The sequence below is a fragment of the Schistocerca piceifrons genome, chromosome 2 (assembly GCF_021461385.2).
Source record: "Schistocerca piceifrons isolate TAMUIC-IGC-003096 chromosome 2, iqSchPice1.1, whole genome shotgun sequence".
NCBI lineage: Eukaryota > Metazoa > Arthropoda > Insecta > Orthoptera > Acrididae > Schistocerca > Schistocerca piceifrons.
In genome coordinates this window covers 1135636008-1135646529 of record NC_060139.1, presented here as the reverse complement: position 1 = coordinate 1135646529, position 10522 = coordinate 1135636008, and positions in this window count along the sequence as shown.

Sequence of the window (10522 nt, the reverse complement as noted above, 5' to 3'; positions counted from 1 at the left end):
TGAACCATTACTGTGACACTAGTTGTAGATTCCGATGCCTCACTTCAGGTTTACTGTATCCCTCTGACCTTCTTATTGACGATGAAACACAGAAATTGCATCGGAATTAAATAGAAAAGGCACAATGCCGACTTAAGTACAAGAAGACTGACTCTTCTTACTGACTATGTTTGGAACCATTCCTTTGACACTAGTTATAGATTCCGATGCTTCAATTCAGGTTTATTGTATCACTGTGACCTTCTTATTGACGATTAAACACAGATATTGCATCGGAATTAAGTAGAAAAGGCACAATGCAGACTTAAGTACAAGAGGACTGACTCTTCTTACTGAATATGTTTTGAACCATTCCTGTGACACTAGTTATAGATTCCGATGCTCCACTTCAGGTTTACTATATCGCTCTGACCTTCGTACTGACGATGAAACACAGAAATTGCATCGGAATTAAATAGAAAAGGCACAATGCCGACTTAAGTACAAGAATACTGACTCTTCTTACTGTCTAAGGTTTGAACCATTCCTGTGACACTAGTTATAGATTCCGATGCGTCACTTCAGGTTTACTGTATCCCTCTGACCTCCTTATTGACGATGAAACTCAGAAATTTCATCGGAATTAAATAGAAAAGGCACAATGCCGACTTAAGTACAAGAAGACTGACTCTTCTTACTGTCTATGTTTTGAACCATTCTTGTGACGCTAGTTACAGATTCCGATGCTTCACTTCAGGTTTACTGTATCCCTCTCACCATCTTCATGACGATGAAACACAGAAATAGCATCGGAATTAAATAGTAAAAGTACAGTGCCGACTTAAGTACAGGAAGACTGACTCTTCCTACTGTCTATGCTTTGAACCATTCCTGTGACACTAGTTGTAGATTCCGATGCTTCACTTCAGGTTTACTGTATCCCTCTGACCTTCTTATTGACGATGAAACACAGAAATTGCATCGGAATTAAATACAAAAGGCACAACGGCAACATCAGTACAAGAAGACTGACTCTTCTCACTGTCTGTGTTTTTAACCATTCCTGTGACGTTAGATACAGATTCCGATGCTTCACTTCAGGTTTACTGCATCCCTCTGACCTTCTTATTGACGATGAAACACAGAATTTGCATCGGAATTAAATACAAAAGGCACAATGTCGACTTAAGTTCAAGAAGACTGACTCTTCTTACTGACTATGTTTTGAACCATTCCTGTGACACTAGTTATAGATTCCGGAGATTCACTTCAGGTTTACTGTAACCCTTGGACCATCTTATTGACGATGAAACACAGAAATTTCATCGGAATTAAACAGAAAATGCACAATGCAGACTTAAGTACAAGAAGACAGACTCTTCATACTGACTATGATTGGAACCATTCCTGTGACACTATTTACAGATTCCGATGCTTCACTTCAGGTTTACTGTATCCCTCTGACCTTCTTATTGACGATGAAACACAGAAATTGCTTCGGAATTAAATAGAAACGCCAAATTGCCGACTTAAGTACATGAAGACTGACTCTTCTTACTGATTGCTTGAACCATTCCTGTGACACTAGTTATAGATTCCGATGCTTCACTTCAGGTTTACTGTATCCCTCCGACCTTCTTATTGGCGATGAAACACAGAAATTGCATCGGAATTATATACAAATGGCACAATGCCGACTTAAGAACGAGAAGACTGACCAGTCTTACTGTCTATGTTTTGAACCATTCCTGTGACACTAGTTATAGATTCCGATGCTCCACTTCAGGTTCACTGTATCATTCTGACCTTCTTACTGACGATGAAACAAAGAAATTGCATCGGAATTAAATGGAAAAGGCACAATGCCGACTTAAGTACAAGAAGACTGACTCTTCTTACTTACTATGTTTGGAACCATTCCTGTGACACTAGTTATGGATTCCGATACTTCATTTCACGTTTACTCTATCCCTTGGACCTTCTTATTTACGATGAAACACAGAAAGTGCAACGGAATTAAGTAGAAAATGCACAATGCCGAATTAAGTACAAGAAGACTGACTGTTCCTACTGTCTATGTTTTGAACCATTCCTGTGACTCTAGTTACAGATTCCGATGCTTCACTTCAGGTTTTCTGTATCCCTCTGACCTTCTTATTGACGATGAAACACCGAAATTGCATCGGAATTAAATACAAAAGGCACATTGCCGACTTAAGTACAAGAAGACTGACTCTTCTTACTGTCTATGATTTGAACCATTCCTGCGGCACTAGTTATAGATTCCGATGCTTCACTTCAGGTTTTCTGTATCCCTCTGACCTTCTTATTGACGATGAAACACAGAAATTGCATCGGAATTAAATAGAAATGGCACAATGCCGACTTAAGTACAAGAAGACTGACTCTTCTTACTGACTATGTTTGGAACAATTCCTGTGACACTAGTTATAGATTCCGATGCCTCACTTCAGGTTTACTGTATCACTCTGACCTTCGTATTGACGATTACACACAGATATTGCATCGGAATTAAATAGAAAAGCACAATGCCGACTTAAGTACAAGAGGACTGACTCTTCTTACTGAATATATTTTGAACCATTCCTGTGACACTAGTTATAGATTCCGATGCTCCACTTCAGGTTCACTGTATCCCTCTGAGCTTCTTACTGACGATGAAACACAGAAATTGCATCGGAATTAAATGGAAAAGGCACAATGATGACTTAAGTACAAGAATACTGACTCTTCTTACTGTCTATGGTTTGAACCATTCTTGTGACACTAGTTATAGTTTCCGATGCTTCACTTCAGGTTTACTGTATCCCTCTGACCTTCTTATTGACGATGAGACTCAGAAATTGCATCGGAATTAAATAGAAAAGGCACATTGACGACTTAAGTACAAGAAGACTGACCCGTCTTACTGTCTGTGTTTCAACCATTCCTGTGACACTAGTTATACATTCCGATGCTTCACTTCAGGTTTACTGTATCCCTCTGACCATCGTAATGACGATGAAACACAGAAATTGCATGGGAATTAAATAGAGAAGGCACAATGCTGACTTAAGTACAAGAAGACTGACTCTTCCTACTGTCTATGCTTTGAACCATTCCTGTGACACTAGTTGTAGATTCCGATGCTTCACTTCAGGTTTACGGTATCCCTCTGAACTTCTTATTGACGATGAAACACAGAAATTGCATCGGAATTAAATAGAAAAGGCACAATGCCGACTTAAGTACAAGAAGACTGGCTCTTCTTACTTACTATATTAGGAACCATTCATGTGACACTAGTTGTAGATTCCGATGCTTCATTTCAGGTTTACTGTATCTCTTGGACCTTCTTATTGACGATGAAACTCAGAAATTGCATCGGAATTAAATAGAAAAGGCACAATGCCGACTTAAGTACAAGAAGACTGACTCTTCTTACTGTCTATGATTTGAACCATTCCTGTGACGCTAGTTACAGATTCCGATGCTTCACTTCAGGTTTACTGTATCCCTCTGACCATCTTAATGACGATGAAACACAGAAATTGCATCGGAATTAAAAAGAAAAGGCACAATGCCGACTTAAGTACAAGAAGACTGACTCTTCCTACTGTCTATGCTTTCAACCATTCCTGTGACACTAGTTATAGATTCCGATGCCTCACTTCAGGTTTACTGTATCCCCGTGACCTTCTTATCGACGATAAAACACAGAAATTGCACGGAATTAAATACAAAAGGCACAATGCTGACTTAAGTACAAGAACACTGACTCTTCTTACTGTCTATGATTTGAACCATTCCTGCGACACTAGTTATAGATTTTGATGATTCGCTTCAGGTTTACTGTTTCCTTGGACCTTCGTATTGACGATGAAACACAGAAAATGCATCGGAATTAAATAGAAAAGGCACAATGCCGACTTAAGTACAAGAAGACTGACTCATCTTACAGACTATGTTTGGAACCATTCCTGTGACACTAGTTATAGATTCCGATGCTTCACTTCAGGTTTATTGTATCACTCTGACCTTCTTATTGACGATTAAACACAGTTATTGCATCGGAATTAAATAGTAAAGGCACAATGCCGACTTAAGTACAAGAGGACCGACTCTTGTTACTGAATATATTTTGAACCATTCCTGTTACACTAGTTATAGATTCCGATGCTCCACTTCAGGCTTACTGTATCGCTCTGACCTTCTTGCTGACGATGAAACACAGAAATTGCATCGGAATTAAATAGAAAAGGCACAATGCCGACTTAAGTACAAGAATACTGACTCTTCTTACTGTCTATGGTTTGAACCATTCCTGTGACACTAGTTATAGATTCCAATGCTTCACTTCAGGTTTACTGTATCCCTCTGACCACCTTAATGACGATGAAACACAGAAATTGCATCGGAATTAAATAGAAAAAGCACAATGCCGACTTAAGTACAAGTAGACTGACTCTTCCGACTGTCTATGCTTTGAACCATTCCTGTGACACTAGTTGTAGATTCCGATGCTTGACTTCAGGTTTACTGTATCCCTCTGACGTTCGTATTGACGATGAAACACAGAAATTGCATCGGAATTAAATACAAAAGTCACAATGGCGACTTAAGTACAAGAAGGCTGACTCTTCTCACTGCCTGTGTTTTTAACCATTCCTGTGACGTTAGATACAGATTCCGATGCTTCACTTCAGGTTTACTGCATCCCTCTGACCTTCTTATTGACGATGAAACACAGAAATTGCATCGGAATTAAATACAAAAGGCACAATGTCGACTTAAGTACAAGAAGACTGACTCTTCTTACTGACTATGTTTTGAACCATTCCTGTGACACTAGTTATAGATTCCGATGATTCACTTCAGGTTTACTGTAACCCTTGGACCATCTTATTGACGATGAAACACAGAAATTGCATCGGAATTAAATCGAAACGGCACAATGCCGACTTAAGTACAAGAAGACTGACTCTTCTTTCTGACTATGTTTTGAACCATTCCTGTGACACTAGCTATAGATTCCGATGCTTCACTTCAGGTTTACTGTATCCCTCTGACCTTCTTACTGACGATGAAACACAGAAATTGCATCGGAATTAAATAGAAATGGCACAATGCCGACTTAAGTACAAGAAGACTGGCTCTTCTTACTTACTATATTAGGAACCATTCATGTGACACTAGTTGTAGATTCCGATGCTTCATTTCAGGTTTACTGTATCCCTTGGACCTTCTTATTGACGATGAAACTCAGAAATTGCATCGGAATTAAATAGAAAAGGCACAATGCCGACTTAAGTACAAGAAGACTGACTCTTCTTACTGTCTATGATTTGAACCATTCCTGTGACGCTAGTTACAGATTCCGATGCTTCACTTCAGGTTTACTGTATCCCTCTGACCATCTTAATGACGATGAAACACAGAAATTGCATCGGAATTAAAAAGAAAAGGCACAATGCCGACTTAAGTACAAGAAGACTGACTCTTCCTACTGTCTATGCTTTCAACCATTCCTGTGAAACTAGTTGTAGATTCCGATGCTTCACTTCAGGTTTACTGTATCCCTCTGAACTTCTTATTGACGATGAAACACAGAAATTGCATCGGTATTAAATACAAAAGGCACAATGCCGGCTTAAGTACAAGAAGACTGACCCGTGTTACTGTCTATGTTTTGAAACATTCCTGTGACACTAGTTATAGATTCCGATGCCTCACTTCAGGTTTACTGTATCCCCGTGACCTTCTTATCGACGATAAAACACAGAAATTGCACGGAATTAAATACAAAAGGCACAATGCTGACTTAAGTACAAGAATACTGACTCTTCTTACTGTCTATGATTTGAACCATTCCTGCGACACTAGTTATAGATTATGATGATTCGCTTCAGGTTTACTGTTTCCTTGGACCTTCGTATTGACGATGAAACACAGAAAATGCATCGGAATTAAATAGAAAAGACACAATGCCGACTTAAGTACAAGAAGACTGACTCATCTTACAGACTATGTTTGGAACCATTCCTGTGACACTAGTTATAGATTCCGATGCTTCACTTCAGGTTTATTGTATCACTCTGACCTTCTTATTGACGATTAAACACAGTTATTGCATCGGAATTAAATAGAAAAGGCACAATGCCGACTGAAGTACAAGAGGACCGACTCTTCTTACTGAATATATTTTGAACCATTCCTGTTACACTAGTTATAGATTCCGATGCTCCACTTCAGTTTTACTGTATCCCTCTGACCTTCTTGCTGACGATGAAACACAGAAATTGCATCGGAATTAAATAGAAAAGGCACAATGCCGACTTAAGTACAAGAATACTGACTCCTCTTACTGTCTATGGTTTGAACCATTCCTGTGACACTAGTTACAGATTCCGATGCTTCACTTCAGGTTTACTGTATCCCTCTGACCATCGTATTGACGATGAAACACAGAAATTGCATCGGAATTAAATAGAAACGGCAAATTGCCGACTTAAGTACAAGAAGACTGACTCTTCTTTCTGACTATGTTTTGAACCATTCCTGTGACACTAGTTATAGATTCCGATGCTTGACTTCAGGTTTACTGTATCCCTCTGACCTTCTTACTAACGATGAAACACAGAAATTGCATCGGAATTAAATAGAAAAGGCACAATGCCTACTTAAGAACAAGAAGACTGATTCTTCTTACTGTCTATGATTTGAACCATTCATGCGACACTAGTTATAGATTTCGATGATTCACTTCAGGTTTAGTGTTTCCTTGGACCTTCGTATTGACGATGAAACACAGAAATTGCAATGGAATTAAATAGAAAAGGCACAATGCCGACTTAAGTACAAGAAGACAGACTCTTCTTACTGACTATGTTTGGAACCATTGCTGTGACACTAGTTATAGATTGCGATACTTCACTTCAGGTTAAATGTATCACTCTGACCTTCTTATTGCCGATGAAACACAGAAATTGCATCGGAATTAAATACAAAAGGCACAATGCCGACTTAAGTACAAGAAGACTGACTCTTCCTACTGTCTATGCTTTGAACCATTCCTGTGACACTAGTTGTAGATTCCGATGCTTCACTTCAGGTTTACGGTATCCCTCTGACCTTCTTATTGACGATGAAACACAGAAATTGAATCGGAATTAAATACAAAAGGCACAAAGCCGACTTAAGTACAAGAAGACTGACTCTTCTTACTGTCTATGTTCTGAACCATTCCTGTGACGTTAGATACAGATTCCGATGCTTCACTTCAGGTTTACTGCATCCCTCTGACCTTCTTATTGACGATGAAACACAGAAATTGCATCGGAATTAAATTCAAAAGGCACAATGTCGACTTAAGTACAAGAAGACTGACTCTTCGTACTGACTATGTTTTGAACCATTCCTGTGACACCAGACACAGATTCCGATGATTCACTTCAGGTTTACTGTAACCATTGGACTATCTTATTGACGATGAAACACAGAAATTGCATCGGAATTAAATAAAAAAGGCACAATGCCGACTTAAGTACAAGAATACTGACTCTTCTTACTGACTATGTTTGGAACCATTCCTGTGACACTAGTTACAGATTCCGATGCTACACTTCAGGTTTACTGTATCCCTCTGACATTCTTATTGACGAAGAAACACAGAAATTGCATCGGAATGAAATAGAAGCGGCGCAATGCCGACTTTAGTACAAGAAGACTGACTCTTCTTTCTGACTATGTTTTGAACCATTCCTGTGACACTAGTTATAGATTCCGATGCTTCACTTCAGGTTTATTGTATCACTCTGACCTTCTTATTGACGATTAAACACAGTTATTGCATCGGAATTAAATAGTAAAGGCACAATGCCGACTTAAGTACAAGAGGACCGACTCTTGTTACTGAATATATTTTGAACCATTCCTGTTACACTAGTTATAGATTCCGATGCTCCACTTCAGGCTTACTGTATCGCTCTGACCTTCTTGCTGACGATGAAACACAGAAATTGCATCGGAATTAAATAGAAAAGGCACAATGCCGACTTAAGTACAAGAATACTGACTCTTCTTACTGTCTATGGTTTGAACCATTCCTGTGACACTAGTTATAGATTCCAATGCTTCACTTCAGGTTTACTGTATCCCTCTGACCACCTTAATGACGATGAAACACAGAAATTGCATCGGAATTAAATAGAAAAAAGCACAATGCCGACTTAAGTACAAGTAGACTGACTCTTCCGACTGTCTATGCTTTGAACCATTCCTGTGACACTAGTTGTAGATTCCGATGCTTGACTTCAGGTTTACTGTATCCCTCTGACGTTCGTATTGACGATGAAACACAGAAATTGCATCGGAATTAAATACAAAAGTCACAATGGCGACTTAAGTACAAGAAGGCTGACTCTTCTCACTGCCTGTGTTTTTAACCATTCCTGTGACGTTAGATACAGATTCCGATGCTTCACTTCAGGTTTACTGCATCCCTCTGACCTTCTTATTGACGATGAAACACAGAAATTGCATCGGAATTAAATACAAAAGGCACAATGTCGACTTAAGTACAAGAAGACTGACTCTTCTTACTGACTATGTTTTGAACCATTCCTGTGACACTAGTTATAGATTCCGATGATTCACTTCAGGTTTACTGTAACCCTTGGACCATCTTATTGACGATGAAACACAGAAATTGCATCGGAATTAAATCGAAACGGCACAATGCCGACTTAAGTACAAGAAGACTGACTCTTCTTTCTGACTATGTTTTGAACCATTCCTGTGACACTAGCTATAGATTCCGATGCTTCACTTCAGGTTTACTGTATCCCTCTGACCTTCTTACTGACGATGAAACACAGAAATTGCATCGGAATTAAATAGAAATGGCACAATGCCGACTTAAGTACAAGAAGACTGGCTCTTCTTACTTACTATATTAGGAACCATTCATGTGACACTAGTTGTAGATTCCGATGCTTCATTTCAGGTTTACTGTATCCCTTGGACCTTCTTATTGACGATGAAACTCAGAAATTGCATCGGAATTAAATAGAAAAGGCACAATGCCGACTTAAGTACAAGAAGACTGACTCTTCTTACTGTCTATGATTTGAACCATTCCTGTGACGCTAGTTACAGATTCCGATGCTTCACTTCAGGTTTACTGTATCCCTCTGACCATCTTAATGACGATGAAACACAGAAATTGCATCGGAATTAAAAAGAAAAGGCACAATGCCGACTTAAGTACAAGAAGACTGACTCTTCCTACTGTCTATGCTTTCAACCATTCCTGTGAAACTAGTTGTAGATTCCGATGCTTCACTTCAGGTTTACTGTATCCCTCTGAACTTCTTATTGACGATGAAACACAGAAATTGCATCGGTATTAAATACAAAAGGCACAATGCCGGCTTAAGTACAAGAAGACTGACCCGTGTTACTGTCTATGTTTTGAAACATTCCTGTGACACTAGTTATAGATTCCGATGCCTCACTTCAGGTTTACTGTATCCCCGTGACCTTCTTATCGACGATAAAACACAGAAATTGCACGGAATTAAATACAAAAGGCACAATGCTGACTTAAGTACAAGAATACTGACTCTTCTTACTGTCTATGATTTGAACCATTCCTGCGACACTAGTTATAGATTATGATGATTCGCTTCAGGTTTACTGTTTCCTTGGACCTTCGTATTGACGATGAAACACAGAAAATGCATCGGAATTAAATAGAAAAGACACAATGCCGACTTAAGTACAAGAAGACTGACTCATCTTACAGACTATGTTTGGAACCATTCCTGTGACACTAGTTATAGATTCCGATGCTTCACTTCAGGTTTATTGTATCACTCTGACCTTCTTATTGACGATTAAACACAGTTATTGCATCGGAATTAAATAGAAAAGGCACAATGCCGACTGAAGTACAAGAGGACCGACTCTTCTTACTGAATATATTTTGAACCATTCCTGTTACACTAGTTATAGATTCCGATGCTCCACTTCAGGTTTACTGTATCCCTCTGACCTTCTTGCTGACGATGAAACACAGAAATTGCATCGGAATTAAATAGAAAAGGCACAATGCCGACTTAAGTACAAGAATACTGACTCCTCTTACTGTCTATGGTTTGAACCATTCCTGTGACACTAGTTACAGATTCCGATGCTTCACTTCAGGTTTACTGTATCCCTCTGACCATCGTATTGACGATGAAACACAGAAATTGCATCGGAATTAAATAGAAACGGCAAATTGCCGACTTAAGTACAAGAAGACTGACTCTTCTTTCTGACTATGTTTTGAACCATTCCTGTGACACTAGTTATAGATTCCGATGCTTGACTTCAGGTTTACTGTATCCCTCTGACCTTCTTACTAACGATGAAACACAGAAATTGCATCGGAATTAAATAGAAAAGGCACAATGCCTACTTAAGAACAAGAAGACTGATTCTTCTTACTGTCTATGATTTGAACCATTCATGCGACACTAGTTATAGATTTCGATGATTC